Below are 22,852 nucleotides of genomic sequence, written 5' to 3' on the forward strand. Positions count from 1 at the left end.
GGGAGGGTTCCCTGCAGTCAGCTGACTGGTGAGCCGGCGTGATGACGTCACGCAGTCTGCTCTCCTGACTGGTCGGAGGGCGGCTGTGCGCGGTGCAGAGGTCACAGCAGGGTGTGACAGCAGCTGTGTGGTGAGAGCGGGGACCGGGGCCGTGTTATGGCGGAGGGAACAGTTATTGCTCCGCACGGGGCAGATAGCAGAGTGGATTCTGGGAATGTACTAAAAAGAATGAAGAAAAGGAATCAATAAAAAGAATGAGCAGAATAACTTATAGCTCCAAACATGGAGAGGTAATATAGATGACTTGTGCATGTGGGACATGGACTGAGCATGAAGTACTGTATAAATAGATAATAGGGGAATGAACACATATCCCATATAGACAGGTGAATGTTATATCCCCTGTGCTTGATGGGGGAATGTAAGACTCCAGACTTGTCATTGAGGCGTCACAGACTGCACAGTGTGTACAGCCACCGATTTCTCTATGGTTTATTACATTACGGTGATGTTTCCTCAGGGATTTTCAGCAGATTTTATTTTCAGGATTTCCTTAGTATTGCACAGGTGAGAGAAACCTGCGGCAATTTCTGCTGCTTTAACCCCTTCATGACCGGAGCATTTTGCCATTTTTGCGGTTTCGTTTTTTGCTCCTCTTGTTTCCAGAGCCATAGCGTTTTTATTTTTTCGGTCAATATGGCCATGTGAGGGCTTATTTTTTGCAGGACGAGTTGTACTTTTAAACGCCATCACTGGTTTTACCATATCGTGTACTGGAAAACGGGAAAAAAATTCCAAGTGTGGTGAAATTGCAAAAAAAAAATTCAATACCACGGTTTTTTGTTTTGTTTTTTTTTCTTTCCACGTTCACTGAATTTTTTATTTAAGTGGTGAAAAAAAAATCCAAAGTTTGCTTAAAAAAAAAAAAAAGTGGCGCCATTTACCGAGACCCCGAGTGTCTCCATTTTTCAGGACCTGGAGCCGGTGAGGGCTTATTTTTTGCACGCCGGGCTGACATTTTTATTGATACCATTTTTCTTGTTACGCCGTTTACCGATCGGATTACTTATTATTTATATGTATAGATCGGGCGATTCTGAATGCGGCAATACCAAATATGTGTATGTGGGGTTTATTTTTTATTATTTTATTTTGAATGGGGCAAAAGGGGGGTGATTTAAACTTTTATATTTTTTAAATTTTTTTAATATTTTTAAAAACATTTTTTTTTAAACTTTTTGCATGCTTCTATATTCTCCATAGAAGACTAGAAGCAGCAACTGTCTGATCGCCTCTGCTACATAGAGGTGATGAACAGATCACCTCTATGTAGCAGAAATGCTCCTGTGCTATGAGCGCTGACCACTAGGTGGCGCTCATAGCAATCTTTTCATGACAACCACTGGGGTCTGCTGCAGACCCAGGGTTGTCATGCCCACCCATCAGTGACCCGCGATCAAGTGACGAGGTCACCGATGGGCGGGACTAATGCCGCGCTTATGGCGCGGCGATGTTAAATCCCGCTGTCAGAGATTGACAGCGGCATTTAGCATGCTAACAGCCACGGGTGGATCGAGATTCCACCCGCGGCTGTTGCGTGCACATGTCAGCTGTAAGAATCAGCTGAGCTGACATGTGCCCGGTTCAGTGCGGGCTTACCGGTAACGGGATTTACAGAGCCCATGTGCCCGGTTCAGTGCGGGCTCACTGACTCGCCCTCCCTGAGCGGTGGGGTACTCGGTGCCGGGTCAATGAATGATGGTGGTGTGGGATGTCGTCGTGGCCGTGACCCGGTCCGTGCCCAGGGCTGTCACCAGAAAAATGGGCTTTTGGATGAGTGGTTGTTCGACTACGCCACCTGTGGTTTCTGGTGAAGGCCACCAGTGCTGCCACAGTCCTCTGAGGCTGATGTTCTGCCAGCTTGGTTGGTACTGCCCCCCACAGGTGGAGTAGGCCTCAGGGCAGTGTTAGATGCACTGTGTGGAGGTATGGTGGGTGCAGTGCCGCGCAGGAATAAACAAGCGGAGGCAGTAAATGAAGTCATCCAGGTTTTTACTCACTTTAGATGCACTGCGGCCACCAGGAAGGGGGTTCAGCACTTCCCAGGTAGATCAGGAGCACCTGTCAAGACCCCGTTGGTGTGTTCCTCTCCTTCTTATTAAGTTATCCCACTTCCTTCTGCTTGTGTTCCTCCCTGGGCTTTTCCAACAGTGACGTGAAGTACACAGTCAGATATCGGGGGCCGGTCACCCCTCTTGTGGCAGGAGTCCCTCTGGCTGCGGCAGGAGTCCCTCTGGCTACGCCAGAGTGAAGAATGCAGGTGGCGACTCTGCTCCGTCATTATCCCCCTGGCATCATTTCGCCTGTGGAGCCTATCTCCTCTGCTCCCCTCCAAGGCCTTCTTAGAACGGGACCCTGACCGGGCAGAGACACTGGTTAACTCTGACCCGCTCCTCGTCTCAAGGCCTGAGAACGAGGACCGTGAATCTTCAGCCAGCTACAGACTCTTGCTGGACCCTGACAGAAGACCACAATCAAAGGACCTTGAACTAAAGATGGCCAAATATTATATATGATTCTATAAGTGCTTCCTGTAAGTGTTTCCTCCACCCTCACCCACTACTTGGTTCCCCCTATCTTTGGTCCCACCCCCCCATCTCCTCTATCCCAGGTCGGGGCAGCACCCTGGTGCATTTAGGCCCCCTACAGGACAGGAGTGGTGTAGTGTTGAGTGTGAAGTGGGGTCCTGGGTGATGCTCCATCCTTACCTGGAAGAGGAGATACCACACCTCTCGCTGAGGTGCAGTACCCCTGTGGCCGACTGAACTCTCAGGGGCGCCACATCACCGCCGGAGCCGTCACTGAACCGGGGTTGATGGCCTGGGGCGTACTAATATGCCCCAGACCAGAAAGGGGTTAAACAAGCCCTCCCATCAAAGGTTTGCTCCTTTTAATATATTGCAATTATTATACAGCACTGCAATTGCTCATTTTGCCCGTCTACCCAGCTAATTTTTCCATTAGGTCTATGACATCACGTGATCAAAGACAGAGCGTAGAAGGCTTCAGCAAGTCCATGTAGAGACAGGAAGTCTCTTTTCTCGGTCACTGAAGGTCCTTGGCAGGGGAGCGGAGCAGCTGGGTCAGGAGTTAGAGGGATGACTCTTGCTGGAAAAGATCCTAGTTACTTACCGGTAACGGGATTTTACAGAGCCCATGTGCCCGGTTCAGTGCGGGTTCACCGCCGGAGCCCTCACTGACCCGGGGGTGATAGCCTGGAGCGTACTAATATGCCCCAGGCCAGAAAGGGGTTAATGCATCACTCCAGGGTTTTTTTTTCAGCGCTGGAGAGGCGCTTTAAATCTAAGCCCTCTGCCCCGAGTCATAAACTCAATCTCCGGTGTCTTCTCTGTTTTTTTCGGTGCTGATCTAGTCCCAAGGTGCCATCTTGTCACATGCTCTCAATACAAGTCTATGAGAGCCAGAAAGAGGCCAGAACGAGGCTCTTATAGACTTGTATTGAAAAGTGACTTCCGCGTAGCTGCATGAAACACTGGATCTACCAGCAGGTCATTTTTCGCCGGAGAACGACCGAAGAGACGCTGGAAACGGATGAAAGTGGCTGCAGGTGAGTATCAGACAGGGGGCAGAAGGCTTACATTTATAGCACTACTCCAGTGGTGCAATAAAAAGAAATGTTGGAGTGGTGCTTTAACTACTCAAACAAGGACTTCCCTTCAACGTCCTGTAGGGGTCACAGCTTGACATTGAAATCTGTGTTATGTCTCCCCTCTCTGGCTATTATGTTTTTTCGTCTGGATATACTGGCTGGATAAGGACTACTACTCCTATTATGACATTTCCTTTCCTAAGTTCACACAACAGACACCAAGGACGATGATTCATCAGAACTAGTTCACAATATGTCAATCACTCAATCTACCCTGCACAGTCGCTGGCACAGTGCCCTTATTGGTCATTCAGAAATCATTCAGTCCAACATCCAAGGATCCTCATAGTTTACAACAGTATCATTCCAGACATATGGATAAGAGAGACAACATATAACAATCCTTTGACTCCTGATATATTATACTCGTCACTTCATCCAATTTCATTCAAACATTGTTAGTTATAGTTATACATCTTAAGACATATTAAAACATATAAAAAACCACAAATCAGCTTATAATTTAAATCATACACACAAAATCCAAACACTGTCAGAGGTTTGATAAGAATGGTCTAGTAGGACCACTATGTACCTGGCTTGGACCACCAGAAAACACTGAAAATTTTGAAACACAAAGGGCTACTCATCGTGGATTTTTGTTCAGTGGTTTATGGAAAAGTCCGTGTAGTCGGGTCACAGAGATGGCTAAGTAACTTATTTAAGGAAAAAGATACGTAAATTGGGAAAAACAAAGTTGTAAATTATGGATTGTGCTGAATTGGGCAGCATGGTGGCTCAGTGGTTAGCACCGCAGCCTTCTGGGTTCTAATCCCACCAAGGACAACATCTGCAAGGAGTTTGTATATTCTCCTTGTGTTTGCAGGGGTTTCCTCCCACACTCCAAAGACATACTGATAGGGAATGTAGATTGTAAGCCCCAATGGGGATAGTGCCCATAATATCTGTAAAGCTCTGTGGAATTAATAGCGCTATATAAGTGTGTAAAAAATATATATATATTCCTTCAAACCTGTTCTACCCAGTTTCCTATGCCTTCTGCAACAAAGAAAATTTAACACGTAGACACCTCTATATCAGAGACAACGCCCTTTTATGAATAACACTTTTAAAACTAATACAAAAATACTAAATTGTATAAATGATAATCAAAGCAAAGAATAAATTATTCACCATAACACCCTTCAGTGAACACCATAAAAAAATAAAAAGAGGTAAGAAAACTATGCTTTAACATACCGCCAAACAAAAAGTGGTATGAAACGCGATCAAAAAGATGAATGTAAATAAAAATGGTATCTCTGAAAATGCCATCCTGCTCCGCAAAAAACAAGCCGCCATACAACATCAGTGGGAAAAAAATTATACAATTGAGAAGGAAAAAAAAAAAGGAAAGTCCCATAGTGGGAAAAAGTGTAAAAAGTAAAAAAAAAAAAAAAAATGAAAAGATAATCCAAAAAAATATATATATACACTGTACCCATAATAAATAAATATTTTGAAAAAATAAAAGTGCACATATTTGATATTGCCGCGTCCGGAACGACCTGACCTATAAAACTGTCCCACTAGTTAACCCCTCTAGTGAACACGGTAAAAATAAATAAACGTAGCAAAAAAACAATGTTTTATCATCATACCGCCAAACAAAAAAAATGGAATAAAACACGATCAAAAAGACGAATGTAAATAAAAATGGTACTGCTGAAAACGTCATCTTGTCCCGCAAAAAACAAGCTCCATACAGCTCCAACAACCGAAAATGAAAAAAATTATAGCTCTCAGAATCAAGCGATGCAAAAAAAAATTTTTCTATGAAATAGTTTTTATTGTGTAAAAACGCCAAAACAAAAATACTATATAAATGTAATACCGCTGTAAAAAGCTGTCTTATTAATTTTACCATACATGAAACAGCATAAAAAAAAAATGTTAAATAAAAATGATTTAAAAAATTAGTCTTTGCAAAAAAACAAACAAAAAAAAAAAAACAGCTTTTAGTGTGCGACAGCTGGCAAACATAAAAACACGATATGAATCTGGTATAGCTGTAATCGCACCTACCCAAAGAATAAAGTCGTCTAATCACTTATACCGCACGAGGAACAGCGTAAAAAATAAACTAAGTTTAGGGTTGTGCTGCGGTTGTGATTTTTTCAAGAGTAGAGAAAAAAAATAAATTTGATGACTAGCGTTGGAGTGCAAGTGCTCACTACTTTAGTTTGCATTGGGTGTTCGGGTGTGCAGAGTATCGCGGCTGCTCGAGTCTCCGCCCCATATGTTTTGCAGCTGTTATACAGCCAAAACAACCTTGCGGGGGGGATTGCCTGCCATGCACGAGCGATCCCCGCATGTTTTTTTTTGGGTGTCCAACGACAGTGAAACATGCAGGGTGGTGACTCCAGCACCCGCAATCGGGGCTGTGGAGTCGGAGTCCATTTTGGTGGAGTCAGTATAAAATGGACTGACTCCGACATTTGGGTACAGTAGTTCAATGTAGTTTGTGGGGACTATTTTTTCATAAGAATTTGGGAAAGTTATGAAATGTACTATAAATGTCTGTCCTATTCCTGATCTAAGGGTCTAGACTTTTAACTGAGATGAATCTGTGCTACACTAAATTTATCACTTAAACATGAGCCATGTATGAGGGAGTCGGAGTCATGAAAATTGAGGAGTCGTGGGTCGGAGGTTTGGCTTACCGACTCCCCAGCCCTGCCCGCAATACATGGTGCATACCCGAGGACCCGATGCAAACTCAAGTAGTGAGCACTTGAGCTCAAGACTAATGACATCTTATTCAATATGATAACCTAATGTTATTAAATTCTGTGTCGTACCTCTGGGTTCAAAATGTTCACTATACCCATTGATAAAATCCTTGGAGGGGTCTAGTTTCCAAAATGGGGGTCACTTGTGGGGGGTTTCCTCTGTTTAGGTGCATCAGGAGCTCTCCAAATGAGACATGGCTTTTGCTCTAGATTCCAGCCAATTTTGCGTTCAAGAAGTCAATGCTTCTGAACCCTGCCGTGCGCCCAAACAGTGTATTTTCCCCACACTTGTGCAATGTCTCCTGAGTACGCCAATGCCCAACAGTTTTTGGGGTTTGTTTCCTCATCTTATCCTTGTGAAAATAATTGGAGCGAAAAAAAAATCATTTGTGGAAAGAAGTATGATTTTTCTATTTTCACAGCTTTATGTTATAAGCTTCTGTGAAGTACCTGGGGGTTCAGGGTGCTCAACACACATCTAGAAGTTACTTAAGGGGGTCTAGTTTCCAAAATGGGATCAGTTGTGGGCAGTTTACACTGTTTAGGCACATCAGAGACTCCCCAAACGCGACATGCTGTCCGCTAATTATTCAAGCAAATTTTACATTCAAAAAGTCAAACGGCACTCCTTCCCTGCACCCAAACAGTGGTTTTTCCCCCACATATGGGGTATCGGCTTACTCAGGAGAAATTGCACAACACATTTTGGGGTTTATTTTTTCCTGATCCTTGTGAAATTAAAAGTTTGGGTCTATAGTAACATTTGTGAAAAGTTAAATGTTCATGGTTTTCTTCCACATTTTAAATATTCCTGTGAAGCACCTGAAGGATAAATAAACTTCTTGAGTTGGTTTGAGCACATTAAGGTGGGGGAGGGGTGCAGCTTTTAGGGTATTTTCTGTCATATAGACCCCTCAAAGTGACTTCAAATGGGATGTGGTACCTAAAAAAAAGTTTTTGGAAAAATTAGAACTCACCTTGTAAGTTCTTAAGAAAAAAAATATATACAGTACAGACCAAAAGTTTGGACACACCTTCTCATTTAAAGATTTTTCTGTATTTTCATGACTATGAAAATTGTACATTCACACTGAAGGCATCAAAACTATGAATTAACACGTGTGAAATTATATACTTAACAAAAAAGTGTGAAACAACTGAAAATATGTCTTATATTCCAGGTTCTTCAAAGTAGCCACATTTTGCTTTGATGACTGCTTTGCACACTCTTGGCATTCTCTTGATGAGCTTCAAGAGGTAGTCAGCGGAAATGGTCTTCCAACAATCTTGAAGGAGTTCCCAGAGATGCTTATCACTTGTTGGCCCTTTTGTCTTCACTCTGCGGTCCAGCTCACCCCAAACCATCTCGATTGGGTTCAGGTCTGGTGACTGTGGAGGCCAGGACATCTGGCGTAGCACCCCATCACTCTTCTTCTTGGTCAAATAGCCCTTACACAGCCTGGAGGTGTGTTTGGGGTCATTGTCCAGTTGAAAAATAAATGATGGTCCAACTAAACGCAAACCGGATAGAATAGCATGTCGCTGCAAGATGCTGTGGTAGCCATGCTGGTTCAGTATGCCTTCAATTTTGAATAAATCCCCAACAGTGTCACCAGCAAAGCACCCCCACACCATCTCCTCAATGCTTCACGGTGGGAACCAGGCATGTAGAGTCCATCCGTTCACCTTTTCTGCGTCGCGCAAAGACACGGTGGCTGGAACCAAAGATCTCAAATTTGGACTCATCAGACCAAAGCATAGATTCTTTAGCCCAAACAAGTCTCTTCTGCTTGTTGCCTGTCCTTAGCAGTGGTTTCCTAGCAGCTATTTTACCATGAAGGCCTGCTGCACAAAGTCTCCTCTTAACAGTTGTTGAAGAGATGTGTCTGCTGCTAGAACTCTGTGTGACATTGACCTTGTCTCTAATCTGAGCTGAGCTGCTGTTACCCTGTGATTTCTGAGGCTGGTGACTCGGATAAACTTATCCTCAGAAGCAGAGGTGACTCTTGGTCTGCCTTTCCTGTGGCGGTTCTCATGTGAGCCAGTTTCTTTATAGCGCTTGATGGTTTTTGCAACTGCACTTGGGGACACTTTCAAAGTCTGCCCAATTTTTCAGGCTGACAGACCTTCATTTATTTAAGTAATGATGGCCACTCATTTTTCTTTACTTAGAATTTGTTTTATGGCAAGAAAAAAAAAACAGCCAACAGTCTATTCAGTAGGACTATCAGCTGTGTATCCACCCGACTTCTGCACAACAAACTGATGGTCCCAACCCCATTTGTAAGGCAAGAAATCCCACTTATTAAACCTGACAGGGCACACCTGTGAAGTGAAAACCATTTCTGGTGACTACCTCTTGAAGCTCATCAAGAGAATGCAAAGCAGTCATCAAAGCAAAAGGTGGCTACTTTGAAGAACCTAGAATATAAGACATATTTTCAGTTGTTTCACACTTTTTTGTTAAGTATATAATTCCACATGTGTTAATTCATAGTTTTGATGCCTTCAGTGTGAATGTACAATTTTCATAGTCAAGAAAATACAGAAAAATCTTTAAATGAGAAGGTGTGTCCAAACTTTGTCTGTACTGTATATATTACACACAAGTTCCAAAATTGTGCTGATGTAAATGAGACATGTACTATTTTGTGTGACATCTTAATGACATGAGAATTCAAATTTTGAAATTTGCCAAATTTTTTTCTTCTTCTTTTTCCCCACAAACAAGTCATATCAAATGAATGTTGCCACTGTCATGAAGTACAATGTCAAGGAAGAAAAACACTGAGTCAGTGGGATCCATTGAAGCATTGCTGAGTTACCTCAAAGTGACAGTGGTCAGAACTGTAAAGATTAGCCTGGTCAGTAACGTGTAAGCCTCCTGCAGTGTGGTAAAGGGGTTTACTGCCTTTTAGTATCAGGTCTCCCATCAAGGACAGGAAAGCAACTGATGTGGGGGGGGGGGGGGGAAGAAGAGGTGCTGCCCTTTATTTTCAGTAGGTTTCTGGGCTGATCCCGCTCACAGGTGTGCTGTCATGGGTGAAAGGAAAAGTAGTGTACAGCGATGGGGGAGCAGATATGGCAGTACAACCAGCTCATCTATATTGCAAGTCTGGAAGACCGCTCCCTACATGTAGGTTTTAGATTACAGGAGTGTCAGCCTCCAGCTCATGAGGTCAGGACACAGGGACCAACACGCCATTTTCCCTATACAGAGAGCCAGTCCTTCTGCATCCACTGCCTGAGGGTTTTTTGGTTTATTTTTTATTAATGAGCAGTGGAGGTGTGCAAACCCTGAAGATCAAAAGCAAAGAACACCCACCCCCAGGCTGGCACAACCCACTCCAAGTACTGGTTACGCTATACAGTGACAAAGCCAGTGGGTAGCAGAACAAAGAACGGGTGCCATCTTTGAAGACAAGTGGACGCAGCCTCCCATTGCTTATCTAAGAGGTGTGGCAAAAGGGAAGCAGGCACCGTCTTTTAATCAGGTCAGCCACAGCAAGTACTAGGCATAAAGAACAGTCCATCTTGACCTGGCCCAGCTCCTAGCCCTACAACCCAGGAACAGCACCCTTCTAGCTCCTGGCCAGTCACACATTGCATAGTTGTCAGCATGAGCCCCTCTAAGGCAAACCTAATGCTGATAAGGGCCCTCGGTGATGGCGTCTGACACCCCTGAATTAGAACATCAGTGCAGACTCCTGAATGTAGCATCTGGGTGGTCCAGCACCATAATGTTGTATTACAGATCAAAGACTAGCTTAACCAGAAGTGTAAATAGCCGAGGATGAAGCCTTCATAGATGAACTATTAAGCCCAAGCTTCCTAAAAGCTCATCCAAGATTTCCCATTCCCCAAACTCATGTTGAAGGAATTTAGTACACTAGTCACCAACAAGCTTCCAGAGGCCATTGGAGAATACAAAGCTACTAGGTAGTACGGTCCACAGACTAATGCTAGCCATCTCATATGAGCAGTGAGGAAGTCCTGAAGTCACACTACAATGGCTACTAGACAAAAACCAGAAAGTACATACGACACAAATACAGCATTTTATTAATACAAAAGTGTACAGGACAGTTGGCAGTGTACATAGTGGGTTTTATACACTAGTGATACCAGGTTTGTGAAGATGAGCAACATCCAAGATTAAGACAAAGTCCAATGTTACAGACAACTCCTCTCACATCAGTTACATGGTCTATTGCCAGTTACTGGCTCTCAGATCAAGATGGCATTTAACCATTTATGTGACCAAGCGTCTCAACAGGAGCTTGCATCTTACTCCTCTTTAACCGAGGCTCCCACATCTGCTTCTTGCTCCTCATGTTGGCCACTAGCCAGTTGTGGATAAAAGCCACCAGCCAGCCAATTTAGTGTAGTGTTGTTTATGGCGTAGTTCAGCATATCATGCATACTAGCCTTTATTTTTGTGAACTTGTCCTTAGTGGCGGTTACAAGGCTTTCAGACATTTCTCTGAAGGAAGAGCCAGAGTGGAAGTTTTGGTAGACATCTGCAGCCATGGCACTAACACCATGAACCTTGTTCTGAAGGTTTTGCTGAAGACCTTGAACGCTGGAGACCAGAGACAAACATGTAGTCTGCAGGTGGTGAGTGAGATTTCAGGTAGTAGTCAGGGTGCGGGATTCAATTTGCTGTAAATGGAAATTGACAAGTTATAGTTTAATAAACAAGTGATGCCTAGCATAAGCCTAATGAGGGAGTGTCATTACCTCTGCACCCTCAGCGTCTTCTGTGCCTCTTGTCCACTCCACCCACTTGTTGTACATGTTCTCCTGTGCATCATGGATCTTCTGATTTGCATCATTCAGGTTTTTTCTTGCATAATCAAGCTTAAAGAAAAGCAAATATATTTACTTGGGTTCATGGAAGACAGGTTGAATGAGACAGGTGAGATTATATGCAATACATCTGGTTTATTCATCTCCCCCCTATGGCAGTAACTGGCAAGAACAGTCATGTTTGACTGGTACTCCCACATGTCACCATTAAAGGGAATCTGCCTTTATGAGGTTATGACAAATGTTTAAGACTACAAGTACATTTACTAACCAGGTTAACGGTGATCTGGAGCTGAGCAATGGCCTTTTGACTCCTGCATTTTGCATCCTTGATCCTGGTCACAGCCTGTTGATAAGCACGCTTGTGGGCCTTCATAGAGAGGGATCCCAGGCGCACGTAGTAGCCAGGCTCATCTTGGGACACCTCAAAGCCTTCTGTTTTAGTTGCTTCCTTAGCTAGAATAAAGCAGGAAGTTATGCCCATATATTCAGCCTGGTTTACTAAATGATTGTGAATTGTTGGCCATTCACAATATAGTGCAAGATTACTTTTCACTGCAGTCAATGTACCATTGTTAAGGAGCAGTAGTGCATGTTCTTAAACAAGCCCTCCCATCAAAGGTTTGATCCTTTTAACATATTGCAATTCTGGCAACTGGACCTGCAGGGGTGCCACAGAGGTACTGCATCGCATCCAGAGGTGCGGTACCCCACTCTCAGGTAAGGAGGGAGCACTACCTGGGACCCATACACCTACATCCTACATTACACCATTCCAGACCAGCAGGTGGGGCAAGATGCACTTGGTCACTGCTGAGCTCTGTCTCTGGCTAGAAGGGGGGGGGGATGGACCAAAAGAGGGAACCATGTAGTGGGTGTAGGAAGTAGAGCAGTGGGAGTATAAAATGGAGGGTAAATAGTTCTAGAAGGAGTCTAGGGGGGAGTTGGGAGCAAGGAAGGAATTGAGAGAGAGGAGTCGGGCCTAGTCAGAGAGGTCCAGGAGGAAAGTGAGGAGAGAAGACAGCAGGAGTGGGAAAGGCTCCAGAAAGACAGAAGGAATCCCAGGGACACGGCAAGTGCAGATGCCACCAGTGCACCAGAATTCACGCTGATGTGGAGGGATTAGGCCGCAGTAGGGGACTGCCCCCAGCCTAGTGAAGTACTTTAGGTCTTAGCTAGCAAACTGGAGGTTGCAGCATTTCAGGTGCTGCAGCCGAAAAGGTGGCCATAGAGGACCAAGAGGATGTCGCCTGACAAGGCCCGTGGCCACTGGCTTGGGACACTGGGAGTGAGGCGCAGGGCAGGAGGTCGAGAGCCAGCGCAGAGAGACGACCTGGAGAGGTACACAGAAAGGGGTCCTGTCCAAGTTTCTCCTGAGAGTTTGCTGGATTACTACCCTGGAGGACACAGAACGACGTGGGCGGTCAAAACCGGCTGCAGCGGTAACCCTGAACTGCCTAGAACTGAGTAAAGCCTGAAGACTGCACCCCACTATGTCCTTTACTCATTACTGCGTCACCAGCCCTGAACTACACTGACATCTACACTGCCCTGGAGCTTAGCTCTGCCCGTGGAGAGCTGAACCAACTCTGCTGCGTCACAATCAGCTCCAGAGGATCTGCACTGCAGTGGCGGCCACCTATAGCTGCATGCCACGGTGGTGTCATGAACATTATCCCAAAAACTTTATTCCCTTTTAATAATTTGACCACCCGGGGTCATGGACCAGGTCACCGCCACTGTGACTACCCCGAAGAGGACCCCAGGGCCCCAGGGGGGCACGTCACAATTATACAGCACTGCATTGCTCGTTTTGCCCATCTAATTTTTTTCCATTAGGTCTATGACATCACATGATCATAAACCGCGTAGAAGGCTTCAGCAAGTCCATGTAGAGATAGGAAGTCTCTTCTCTCGGTCACTGAAGGTCCCTGGCAGGGGAGCGGAGCAGCTGGGTCAGGAGTTACAGGGATGACTCTTGCAGGAAAATAAAGACTTCCAGTGGCTACAAAGAGTAGAGAAGAATTAACTAGGTAGAAAATCAAAATAAGCATTTAAGTACACAGTGCTATATAAAATATGATGGCTGCAATATATTAAAAAAAATAAAACCTTTGATGGGAGTGCTTCTGTAATAGAAACCCAAGCCACCTAGTATTTGGACTGCCTCAGCAAGTCAATTTGCCCTGTCCACACAAGTTAATAGGTTTGGGCTTACCCAACTCCTCATCTGTTGGTGGCAGGTATTGTTCCAGAAGAGATTCAGACCTGGTTAGTGCAGAGTCCACACGGTTGCTTATGATCTTCATTACACGGCTTCTCAGAACAGTGTTAATGCTGCCATTTACAACATCCTTCGTCATCTCCACACCATTCTGCACAGCTCCCTTTGTTTTATCCACTACTCCTGTGATACTATGGATTGCAGCATCTCGGGCACCAACAACGGCTTCTGAGGCATTAGCCACAACCTAACATACAAGGAGGCACTTCTGTAATCTAACCTTAGGGGAAGTGAAAGGTGAGGTTCTGCATGGATTTTAGCAGCTTACCTTTCCAGAAGGCTGAGACAGAATAGGCAACTTCTCCTCAATCTTGTCCAGTCCAACACAGGCAATATTGTTTGCCAGAGCAACTGTGAGGGGAGTAAGAAAGAAGTAACATCTGATGCAATAGTCATCTGTATATAGAAGGCAGCAGAGATCCGAGTTGTGCCACAGCCCCACTATCAGTATTTCTCAGGAGTGGGAGCCAAAACCAGGTGAGGAACAGAGAAAAGGTAGAATAGAAACAAGTCACCAATTCTGCATTTATCACCCACTCCTGAGGAAAAATACTGAACAAATACTGATAGCAGGGCCGTGGCCTTAGGCTGGAATCACAGTAGCATATGGCATCCGATGCGGAGTAACTTCTCCATTGCATGTCTCAGCATATATTGGACTGCACTGGGACAACATCAGCCTGATGTTTCATATACAACCCCATACAAGTCTATGGGTGCATCAGCAGACTCGCGCTGCCAGCGGCAGCGATTGTTCCCCGATAAACATCAGATAACACTCGGCCATGTTATACCCTAGTGTGACCCCCCCCCCCCCCCTAATACTAGGACTGCTGTAATATAGGAAGAAGGCCAAATGCTAGCAGGGAATGATCTCAAACCTGTGTATCATGTCCAGATTACAGAAGTTACATTAAAGTTAGTTTTGGATTTTTGTTTAAGGAAAAGTAGAAATTAAGGCTTATTTTTTGCCATTTAAATTAGTTTGCCTTCTTTAGCTTGTGTTGCACTAAGCATCAGGCTGCAGAATGAGTGAAGGGGATCTGTCAGCAATTTGAGGTAGTGGCAGAGACACTGATGTCAGCAATGTGTCACTGATTAGGCTGTGCTGTTTCAAAACAGGTATTTTAGCAGGAGATCACTGCCGGCAGATAGCAGCCTAGATGTCTTCTGAGCCAACCACATCCACAGCACAAGTTAGTAGCTTACTATCAATATACATAGAAAGCTAAACCAGCAAAAACAGATTAAATCATTACTGCACCCAGAAAAGTGAGTGATCCATTGCTGGAATTGGGGCATTTCCCTACATTATGCTGCTCAGAGGAGGTAGCAAAAAACCCGCAGACATTCACTTTACTGAGAAATCTGTCAGCCCCCTGGAAGTTTAAGGTCTTATTAACCCCTTTTTTCATGTATGCGACTGGAGTCAGTGTTGGGATCAGTTTACCACAAGTGTAAAATGGATATGTGATGTAGAGAAGAAGAATCATGTGTAACAGATTCCTGAATAACAGTTTTGTAACCATTCCATCTGATGCAACGTCGGCTGTCAGAAATTCAGCAAAGATGAATATGCATGAAAACAAAGCCTAGAGAACTAGGTAATGGAAGATTAATAAGAAGAATTGTACAGATTGTAGCCAAATACAGGAAGAAAAAGCTACAAATACTAACAAGACAGTGTTGCACATGAGTTGCTAGTGGAAAAAGCCACAAGAAGCTAAACCTACTTTGAGGCTGAAGTTTCTGCAGTATTGGCATGGCACCAGTGATGGCCACAGAGGTGATACTCCTCACACTTTTCTCTGCAATGTCACAGACGGACTTCAGGTAGGGATGGTTGTCTTTAGTGGTCACATAGGCAGAGGACACCATGTCATATGTGGAGCTCACCAGTGGGAGGTTTGTCAGCCTTACCACCACGTTCTAAGGAAGAGAAAAAACCCTGAAAACATACTTGGAAGAGTTGAACAAACACCAGTGTACCAGTTATGATACTTGGAGAACTACACACTTCAGTAATAGGGATGAGTGGTCAGTAGTTTGGGGTATATACACAAGACACCCCTCACATGGACTCCTAAAACGAAAGTCTGTGTTACTGTTTGGATTGGCCAGCTGAATAAGGCTGAGTTCACACGATGCGTATTTAATGCGTTTCCGCGGCGTTTTTGCAGTTGCATAAACGCATGGTAGAAGGGCAGCAATGTTCCCCAATTGAAATACGCATGCGCTGTGCCCATGATGCGGATTTTTCCGCAGCGTAAACGCTGCGCTCAAAAATCCGCAGCATGTCAATTAATTTTGCATAAACGCAGCGTTTTCGCCGCCATTGACTTGCATTAGAACGCGCCAATTCCGCAAGACTGCATCTGTACTTGCGTTAGGCTGGGTGCCCACGTAGCGTTTTTCAAGCATTTATGCTGCGGAATTTCCGCTTGTGAAACGCTAGGTAATCCGCACCCCATGGTCCCCAAAGGGATTCCGCATGTTCTATGCACATGCTGCGTACAAAAATCTGCAGCATGTCATTTAATTTTGCAGAAGCGCAGCGGAACTCCCGCCATCGACTTGCATTGAAACCACGACTGTACATTTGTACAAGCGGCTTCTATGTGCGGATGGTACCCAGGTCTGGAGGAGAGGAGACTCTCTTCCAGACCTGGGTACCATTTTACCTGTAAAAAAAAAGAATAAAACAAATAAAGTTATATTCACCTGTCCGGCGGCTTCTCTCTGAATGCCGGCATCGCTTGAGGACCTGCGGTGACGTCAGTCATGTGACCGCAGGCCCTTCACCGCTCTGTCTCGCGATATGCCGGCAGCCGGGAACCAGCGCTGCAGCCACGCCGGGATCGGGGGTGAGTATAGCTTGATTTGTTTTAATTTTTACGGTTCACACTGTATAAATCCATGCTGTTTGAAATGGATTTATACAGTGTGACCTAGTTGTCAAGCACTTTCCAAGTGATGCTATCGCCTGGAAAGCGCTTGTCAATCTGCATGCGGAAACGCATGTGGATCCGCATGAAAAATGCATGCACAATCTGCATGTGTTTTTTCTGCCAGGGAGATGCAGAAATTTTCTGCATCGTGGGCACATAGCCTTATTGGCGCGTTCTAATGTGCGGATGGTACCCGAGTGTGGAGAAGAGGAGACTCATCCACACCCAGGTACCATTAAAAAAAGCTGTAAAACAAATATATATATATATATACACACACACACACACACACACACACAATCTGTCGGCCCGCACACCGCTCCTGCTTGGTTCCCGGCACTTGCAGAGAGTTGAAGGACCTGCGCTGACGTCAGAGTCATGCGACGGGTCACGTGACGCTGACGTCGGCAGGTCTTTCAATTCAAAGTTGCCGGGAGAACGGAGTGTAAAGCAGGACAGCGCGGGCCATCGGAGGCAAGTATATACACTCTCGGGTCACACTATATAAATCCATGCTGTTTGCATGGATTTATATAGTGTGACCTAGTTGTCAAGCACTTTCCAAGTGATGCTAAAATCGCCTGGAAAGCACTTGTCAATCCACATGCGGAAACGCATGTTAATCCGCATGTATTCCGGAGGAAAAATGCATGCACAATCTGCATGCGTTTTTTCTGCCAGGGAGATGCAGAAATTTTCTGCTTCATTTCTGCATCGTGTGCACATACCCTAAAGCTTATTAAAGGGCTGCAGCACAGCCAATCAACAAGCTTTAAGGCTGTGGGCACTTCAGGCCCCATCACAGCAATGCCAAGTATTGGTATGGCTGCAATTGGCCAGCTCACCACGTGACCTGGCCTGTATAACAGAGTTAAAGAAATACTTGCTGGCTCTCCAGCCAAGTGAAAGCAGACAGCTTTGAGCTTGTCTTATGCTGGAAAGGGACCAATATCCAAGGACCTTCCCTGCCTATTAATACAAGCCCACAGCTGTCTGCTTAACTAGTTATTGAAAATAATGGGGGCACCATGTAGTATTTATCAGGTTAAATAAGGCTTAACACATTTAGCTCCACATGTATGGCACTAGAGGCTGCTAGATTATATGTAGGGGGCTTGTGACATTAAATAATTACAGGACATCTATATCACTTTCCTATTCACAGGGTAATTGTCCTGCACTTACACCCATTTTGAAGCCCCCTACCCTTTAGACCCACGTTTTACAGCAACAAAGTTCATGTCCCCATTGGCTGCTATGGGGTCTGGGGTCAAGTTTGGGTCCCTGATCTTTAAAGTTTGACTGAATCAGACTTCCCGCTGGTTCACTAATATTCATCAACATCAGTTTTTAGGTTCCGCTACATAAAATATTTCCTTTAGGGGAGAGATGCCATTTAGGGTCTTAAAATCTCATGTTTACCAAGGAGAACCCATTAACGTGATTTAGCAGCTTTTCCTCCTTGATCCCCATTTCACAATCTATTAATTCTTAAAGAGAAAAGATATTCAGCACATCTATCCGTTGAGAATTGAATGGTTTTAAATGGACTAAATAAAGCTAACAAACAGCCAACTTAAAAATAAAAAAAACTCAGCTCATAATCTCTCCTCTATTTTCATTTGTTTGTAATGGACTAAAGCCATTTTTATCAATTCTTATGGCATCCTTCATCTTTGCCGATTACTGCTATGCTCCACCAGTGGATTCAAGCACCCTCTGGTTCCTACTATCCCGGCCTAATGTGGATTGGCAGGCGGCGGGGGAGGGGAGGCTGAAGAAGCAGCAAGAGGCTCCTGCATTAGGTGTGATGAGGAATAAGCTTTAAGCCAACAGAATGAAAGAGCTTGTACAATTAAAGCCAGTGAGATGCACTGCAGCACCTGCTCACCAGCATCAATACAGATCCTGCTCTACAAGTAATGCTTCTATGGGATAATAGTCATCCATCCAGCATGCAAGGCCCATAGGCTATATACATATAGTGGACAGCTCATTTTCTCCTATAGAGCCCCATTACAGATCTGAACACTGAGCTACAGATCAGTCATGTGCATAATCCTCACTGAGGACACATGGAAGAGCCGAGAACTAGAGATCTACACCAGATCCCAGCCTGAAGGAGCCAGTAGCAGCAGATCCTGTACCTGGGACCATGCACCATCATATGGCAGAGCCCCACACCTGGGTACCAACATCCTCCATGAATGGGCATCTGCCCAGAAGACAAGGGGGCACATAGGTCATGTACACAGTGGGGTTCACATGGTGATAACATAGTAGCAACCCTACAGCATTGCCCTGTATTTATACACAGGAGCCATCTAACTGCTGCAGTGTAATATTAGAGACCACTCCATGCCCAGTAATACCCAAATGCACCAGTTGGGGCGCTCACTCCATAGACAGCAGCTCCTCGGTATCACGGCACGTTACTATCAGCCATTACATAAGACAGGACACACGTAGTTGTTACCTGTTGCTGCTGCTCCACCGTCTCAGCCATGTTGCTAAGTAAAAACCTACAAAGAGCAAAACACAGTCACCACCAAAGAGGAGAAACCACCACCACCAGCTGCCAAACTACCACAGGCACTGGCTAACCCTCAGCACTCACAGGCCCTCTGCAGGCAACAGCACGAACTGCACAGAAGGAAGGAATGCCTGCTGCTCTGGAGCCTCCGCACTTATAGGCGGCTAACCACGCCCACCTGACTAGGCGCTGTCTCCGGGAGGGTTCCCTGCAGTCAGCTGACTGGTGAGCCGGCGTGATGACGTCACGCAGTCTGCTCTCCTGACTGGTCGGAGGGCGGCTGTGCGCGGTGCAGAGGTCACAGCAGGGTGTGACAGCAGCTGTGTGGTGAGAGCGGGGACCGGGGCCGTGTTATGGCGGAGGGAACACTTATTGCTCCGCACCGGGCAGATAGCAGAGTGGATTATAAAAGGGCGGGTGATGTTTCTTCCAGTTCTTTTGGTGAGAGAGAGAGAGAGATAAGCAGTTACCTTCTCCATATAAGCCCCTCCCTCCTCCATATAACCCCCACCCTCTTCCATATAAACCCCACCCTCCACCATATAAGCCCCACCCTCTTCTATATAACCCCACCCTCCTCCATATAAGCCCCTCCCTCATCCATATAAACCCCACCCTCCTCCATATAAGCCCCACCCTCTTCTATATAACCCCACCCTCCTCCATATAAGCCCCTCCCTCATCCATATAAACCCCACCCTCCACCATATAAGCCCCACCCTCCTCCATATAAGCCCCTCCCTCTTCCATATAAACCCACCCTCCACCATATAAGCCCCACCCTCTTCTATATAACCCCACCCTCCTCCATATAAGCCCCTCCCTCATCCATATAAGCCCCACCCCTACATATAAGCCCCACTTTCCCCACATTAAGACACCAGGCACAGACAATACTGTGCTCCTTCTTCTTAAAGCTGAATCACTCTTGCTTAAAGGAGTTGTCCACTACTTTTTACGATCCCCCCAATGTATTAACCCTATGATTATAAGACTTTTTGTAATTACCTTCCTGTGTATTGCCTGTCAGTGGCGCTATCACTGGCCGCTCACAGGCATCACGTGACCCCCGGCTGCAGCCGGCTCTGACATTCGCTGATGTCACGTCAAGTTCCGGCTGCAGCCGGGGGTGACATCAGTGCTGCGTTCCACAGTAGATGCTGGGTGTGACGCACGGGGTAACCCCACCCACAACCCAGCATCTACCCCGGGGACGGCGTCACTGATGTCACACCTCACTTGACATGACATCAGCCCAGGGGGTCACGTGATGCCTGTGAGCGGCCAGTGATAGCGCCACTCACAGGCAATAAAGACACAGGAAGGTAATTACAAAAAGTCTTATAATCACAGGGTTAATACATTGGGGCAATCTTAAAAAGTAGTGGACAACTTCTTTAAAGTCTACACAGCTATACAAACAAGCTGCAGGAGTTTTAGGTCCACCCCTCCCAAAGTCATGTCCCCCTTTGCTTAGTGCTCCCGGGTGTCTTTCTAACGAATTGGTACGTAGTCATACTAGAATCTGAAGAAAGAGTAATATAACAATGCACAGTGTCAAAAGGAAATAATTCAGATGTAGATCTCTTTTATATTATAAGAAGTACAAAACTTTTTATTCTACATCTAAGCCAAAATACTGTCTGTAAACTTTTACAAATATAAGCTAAAATTTGCAGTAAGATTTACAGATTCCCTTACAAGTTGCGGTAAACAATACTGAGGATGCATTGACAACTAGAGTGGTTTGATTAATACAGTTATATGAAAAAGTTTGGGCACCCCTATTAATCTTAAGCTTAATGTTTTATAAAAATTGGTGTTTTTGCAACAACTATTTCAGTTTGATATATGTAATAACTGTTGGACACAGTAATGTTTCTGCCTTGAAATGAGGTTTATTGTACTAACAGAAAATGTGCAATCTGCATTCAAACAAAATTTGACAGGTGCATAAGTATGGGCACCCTTATCATTTTCTTGTTTTAAATACTCCTACCTACTTTTTACTGACTTCCTAAAGCACTTTTTTTGGTTTTGTAACCTCATTGAGTTTTGAACTTCATAGCCAGGTGTATGCAATCATGAGAAAAGCTACTTAAAGTGGCCACTTGCAAGTTGTTCTCCTGTTTGAATCTCCTCTGAAGAGTGGCATCATGGGCTCCTCAAAACAACTGTCAAATGATCTGAAAACAAAGATTATTCAACATAGTTGTTCAGGGGAAGGATACAAAAAGCTGTCTCAGCGATTTAACCTGTCAGTTTCCACTGTGAGGAACATAGTAAGGAAATGGAAGAACACAGGGACAGTTCTTATTAAGGCCAGAAGTGGCAGGCCAAGAAAAACATCAGAAAGGCAGAGAAGAAGAATGGTGAGATCAGTCAAGGACAATCCTCAGACCACCTCCAGAGAGCTGCAGCATCAACTTGCTGCAGATGGTGTCACTGTGCATCGGTCAACTATACAACGCACTTTGCACAAGGAGAAGCTGTATGGGAGAGTGATGCGAAAGAAGCCGTTTCTGCAAGCACGCCACAAACAGAGTCGGCTGAGGTATGCAAAAGCACTTTTGGAGAAGCCAATTTCTTTTTGGAAGAAGGTCCCGTGGACTGATGAAACCAAGATTGAGTTGTTTGGTCATACAAAAAGGCGTTATGCATGGCGGCAAAAAAACACAGCATTCCAAGAAAAACACTTGCTACCCACAGTAAAATTTGGTGGAGGTTCCATCATGCTTTGGGGCTGTGTGGCCAATGCCGGCACCGGGAATCTTGTTAAAGTTGAGGGACGCATGGATTCCACTCAGTATCAGCAGATTCTTGACAATAATGTTCAAGAATCAGTGATAAAGTTGAAGTTACGCAGGGGATGGATCTTTCAGCAAGACAATGATCCAAAACACCGCTCCGAATCTACTCAGGCATTCATGCAGAGGAACAATTACAATGTTCTGGAATGGCCATCCCAGTCCCCAGACCTGAATATCATTGAACATCTGTGGGATCATTTGAAGAGGGCTGTCCATGCTCGGTGACCATCAAACTTTACTGAACTGGAATTGTTTTGTAAAGAGGAATGGTCAAAAATACCTTCATCCAGGATCCAGGAACTCATTAAAAGCTATAGGAAGCGACTAGAGGCTGTTATTTTTGCAAAAGGAGGATCTACTAAATATTAATGTCACTTTTCTGGTGAGGTGCCCATACTTATGCACCTGTCAAATTTTGTTTGAATGCAGATTGCACATTTTCTGTTAGTACAATAAACCTTATTTCAAGGCGGAAACATTACTGTGTCCAACAGTTATTACATATATCAAACTGAAATAGCTGTTGCAAAAACACCAATTTTTATAAAACATTAAGCTTAAGATTAATAGGGGTGCCCAAACTTTTTCATATAACTGTATCTATAGTCATGGTTTTATTAGGGTCCATGCTTGAGATCTATCCTCTGGGGCAGCAGTACTCATGCTGGATTACATCGACTCAGCTGCTCATCTGTTCAGGTGGCTTTGCCTGTCTAAAACTACAGTTGTCAAATTCAAGAGAGGAGCAGCTGTGCCTTGTATGCAATTTGCCACTTTCAAGTCACCAGCCACCAGCAGAATAGTGAGTACAGCTCTGGAGTATAATACAGGATGTTACTCAGGATCAGTAATGTAATATATGTACACAGTGACTGCACCAGCAGAATAGTGAGTGCAGCTCTGGAGTATAATACAGGATGTAACTCAGGATCAGTAATGTAATGTATGTACACAGTGACTGCACCAGCAGAATAGTGAGTGCAGCTCTGGAATACAATACAGGATG

General features: G+C 44.8%; 1 pseudogene; it reads right to left on the reverse strand.

Annotated features, from left to right (window-relative positions):
* Window positions 1–10,531: 10,531 nt before the first annotated feature.
* LOC141249628 (perilipin-2-like) lies at window positions 10,532–19,264 on the reverse strand (annotated as a pseudogene).
* Window positions 19,265–22,852: the final 3,588 nt, after the last annotated feature.

The sequence above is a fragment of the Phyllobates terribilis genome, unplaced genomic scaffold, assembly GCF_046119375.1.
Source record: "Phyllobates terribilis strain yellow unplaced genomic scaffold, ASM4611937v1 Scaffold_2__4_contigs__length_985480577, whole genome shotgun sequence".
In the NCBI taxonomy this organism is placed as follows: domain Eukaryota; kingdom Metazoa; phylum Chordata; class Amphibia; order Anura; family Dendrobatidae; genus Phyllobates; species Phyllobates terribilis.